The sequence below is a fragment of the Staurois parvus genome, unplaced genomic scaffold (genome assembly GCF_062004578.1).
Source record: "Staurois parvus isolate SC_StPar_1 unplaced genomic scaffold, SC_StPar_1.0 ptg000873l, whole genome shotgun sequence".
In the NCBI taxonomy this organism is placed as follows: Eukaryota; Metazoa; Chordata; class Amphibia; order Anura; family Ranidae; genus Staurois; species Staurois parvus.
In genome coordinates, this window is record NW_028318669.1 from 140493 (window position 1) to 144792 (window position 4300).

Below are 4300 nucleotides of genomic sequence, written 5' to 3' on the forward strand. Positions count from 1 at the left end.
GCCCTCGTCAACCCTCGACCCATCGACAGGCACGCTCCAAGATCAAGAGCGTGAAGATCTCGACATACACACCTCACCCAATCTACTCTCGTACATCCGAATGTCAATGCGCACCAACGGGCCCTCAAACCACACGCACACTGCGAAACCGCCCGGCCCTGGCACCCCCCGCACCCTCACCCAAAACCGTGGATGGGGTCGCCAAGCCCAGAGCACCGGACACCGCCGTAACCACCCCTGACCCTAACCCGGAGAAGCAGAAAACACCAGGCCCCGGGCGTCCCCATTATCCTGCCCTAGGCCCCCGCAAACATCCCCACCTGCAGGCGGGAATCACACAGAAGCAGGCCCAGCGCCCCCACTACCGCCCAGTGCAAAGCGCCGCAACAAGTCCCCAGCCGGACCGTAAATCGCAGACCCCCGCACCAATACCCAACGAGATGACGCCGCCCCCCGACACCGCAGAAGCCCGTCCCCCAACAGGTCCCGGAGAGCAGCTGAAAAGAAGAGAGCAGACCCAAAAAAAAAAACGGTAACTCACCAGGCTGCCCAGGAGACGTCCCAGCAGCCGCGCGTCCAAAATCCACCGGCGCCGAGCGGCCAGCTGTCGCCCCCGGATCGGGTTCCGACAGCTCGCCCTCCGATTGGTCCTCCTCCGCTCGATGACTGGATGGCCTCCCAGTCCCAGGAGCCACGGGTCCTGCAGGTCTGTGCCGCTCCTGCCGCCCAGCACCAGCCACACTCCCGGACGACCCTGGGCACTTGCCAGCCCTCCGCCTTTTTTTTTTTTTGTTAATGGAGCCGCTGCTCCATGCTGCCAGGGGGCCCGCCGGCTGCAGCACCAGACAGCCCGGCAGCCGCAGCAGGACATCTCCCCCCGCCGGGCACCCTCCCTGACAGGTGCCTTGTCAGCGGAGGAGCTGCTGTCATCCCGTCCTCACTGCCGTGCGGGCGGGGGGCTGGGCTTCGTCCACGAGTGACCCCGCCCCCCGAACTCCACCGAAGACAAGGATTCCTCCCGGTCCCCCCGGGAGCAGAGGCAGGAGAGCGCCCTGCCAGCGGGGGCCGGAGGGTCCCAAGTGGGGCTCCCATCTTGGAGCCGAGCCCTGGGGCTTGTAGGGAGACCGGGGGAAAGCTCTCTGGAGGCGCAGACCTCCCAGCACATGGGCGCTCCCGCCCAACTAACTCTGATGAGCCCGGGTCCTGCAGAAAAGCAGAGACCCGGCTCTGCAGCCAGGCCCTCCCCCTGGAGGCAGCAGGCCCACCCCTCTCTTGCATGGCCCTGCCATGCAAAGCCATGCATAGCAGTGTGCAGGAGGCAGGGGCGGACCGACAACCCATGGGCCCCCGGGCAATAAGGGATCATGGGTCCCCTGTGTCCCTGCCCAAAATCAAAAAGCCTACAAAAAAGGGTACCCGGGGGATCACATGGGGCCCCCTACTGACCTCGGGCAGTGCCTGACTCTCCTAAGCTCTCTCTCCCACGTCCAGCTCCCAACTGATGCCCCTCCCCAGAACACCCCACCCTAAAGTGCAGGAGACCCCAAAGACACTCTCCTCTACCAACCAGATCCCCCAGCTATCCTTTACCAACTCTAAACAACCATTAACCCTCACACGTCTTCCTTCCCACTCTGGGCCTAGTCATGCCTGCCCTTCGCTAATTCTTTTCTTCTTTTATCGCTGCGGGCATTTCTTTATCACTCTTCAGTATGTATTTCTCACTCTTCTGTACATCTCTCTTTATCACTCTTCAGTATGTATCTCTCACTCACTCTTCAGTATGTATTTCTCACTCTTCTGTATGTATCTCTTTATCACTCTTCAGTATGTATCTCTCACTCACTCTTTTTCTCACTGGCTCACTCTTCTCTCACTTACTCACTCTTTAGTATGTATCTCTCGCTCACTCTTCTTTGTCTCACTGGCTTGCTCTTCTCTCACTCTCACCTCTCTCTTCAGTATGTATCTTTCGCTCATTCTTCTCTCTCTCTCTCACTGTTCAGTATGTATCTCTCGCTCACTCTTCTCTCTCTCTCTCTTACTCTTCAGTATGTATCTCTCGCTCACTCTTCTCTCTCTCTCTTACTCTTCAGTATGTATCTCTCGCTCACTCTTCTCTCTCTCTCTCTTACTCTTCAGTATGTATCTCTCGCTCTCTCTTCTCTCTCTCAGCTCTTTGCTTGACAAATCCTTCCCAAAAGGGGGCGGAGTAAACCAGCATTATCCAATCAATGATTAGTCCAGGCCCTTATCTCCTCCCATCATTGGACAGTCACATACGGTGCAGCATTGAAGGTGATTGGACAGACAAGGCCTCATTCTAATTCACATTCTAGGGATCATTAGACAGAAAGCAGAGATGCTGCCACCAGCACATGTATGTTAGGGTAGTCACACGGAGATCATACCAAGTCATTGCTGTGGTTGGGATTCACACCGACACCCCTAGTGCTGTGAGGCAGCAGTGCTAACCACTAATCCACGGAGCTGTGACACTAATCCTGCCTGTATTTCTGTGGTGTGAATCCACCCGAAGTCCCTGGGCAAGGTCAGTGTAACCACCAGATATCTCCCATGTGACACACATGTTGTGCTATGTTACCAATTCACATGTATGTTGGTTGTATGTATCCCAATACAAAGGATTACAATACTAATGCAGGCGTACCTCGGGGTCCCCCCACCTTGGGGAACATCATATTTGGGGTACAAATGACACCATTTCCATGAATTGTTGGGTGTAGAAATGTTGGGATCATTTGGCTGACAATATGAAGTGTATGTCGGCTGATTCCTCAATGCTAATGGCGCGCTCAGCTGTCACTTTCCCCGAAGTTACAGGAAAATCTCTTCATTATAATAACTAAAAGTCACCTTGTTACCTTTCAGGAAATAAACTCCAAACTTTCTCCTTTAGTCGGGGGAGGTGACAGCCGAATTTCTGAGCTATAGTGAAGACCCAAAAAAGACAGAATTACATTTACAAACCGGCACCATAGTAATAAAAAAACGGCGTGGGGTCCCCCCAAAATCCATACCAGACCCTTATCTGAGCATGCAACCTGGGAGGTCAGGAAAGGGGGGGATGAGCGAGCACACCCCCCCCCCGGACCATACCAGGCTACATGCCCTCAACATGGGGAGTGCTTTGAGGCAGGGGGGCTTATCAGAATCTGGAAGCCCCTGTCAGAGGACTCCACACACAGGAGACGCAACCGATCGGCGTCTGTCAGAGGACTCCACACACAGGAGACGCGACCGAGTGCCGGCTGTCAGAGGACTCCACACACAGGAGACGTGACCGAGTGCCGTCTGTCAGAGGACTCCACACACAGGAGACGTGACCGAGTGCCGTCTGTCAGAGGACTCCACACACAGGAGACGTGACCGAGTGCCGTCTGTCAGAGGACTCCACACACAGGAGACGCAACCGATCGGCGTCTGTCAGAGGACTCCACACACAGGAGACGCGACCGAGTGCCGGCTGTCAGAGGAATCCACACACAGGAGACGTGACCGATCGCCGTCTGTCAGTGGACTCCACACACAGGAGACGCGACCGATCGGCGTCTGTCAGAGGACTCCACACAGAGGAGACGCGACCGATCGTCGTCTGTCAGAGGACTCCACACACAGGAGACGCCACCGAGCGCCGTCTGTCAGAGGACTCCACACACAGGAGACGCGACCGATCGTCGTCTGTCAGAGGACTCCACACACAGGAGACGCGACCGATCGTCGTCTGTCAGAGGACTCCACACACAGGAGACGCGACCGATCGTTGTCTGTCAGAGGACTCCACACACAGGAGACGAGACCGATCATCGTCTGTCAGAGGACTCCACACACAGGAGACGTGACCGAGCGCCGTCTGTCAGACGAATCCACACACAGGAGATGCGACTGAGTGCCGGCTGTCAGAGGACTCCACACACAGGAGACGCGACCGAGTGCCGGCTGTCAGAGGACTCCACACAGGAGACGCCACCGAGTGTCGGCTGTCAGAGGACTCCACACACAGGAGACGCCACCGAGTGCCGTCTGTCAGAGGACTCCACACACAGATTTACTATTGAAGAGCGTCTACAAAGCAAGTGCCCACAGAGGACGTCTAACGTGTTCTGCACATGCTCAGTTCTATCCGGCCATAGACCATGGAAAAGCCTCCAGTTCTTCACTGTCACGATTCACTTTAAAAAAAACTATTTTTTACACATTTTAAACATTATTTTAAATGTCAGATATTGTTTAAAGTGAAGTCGGGATATTTGTGAAAGCAAATTTCAGTGTGAACGTC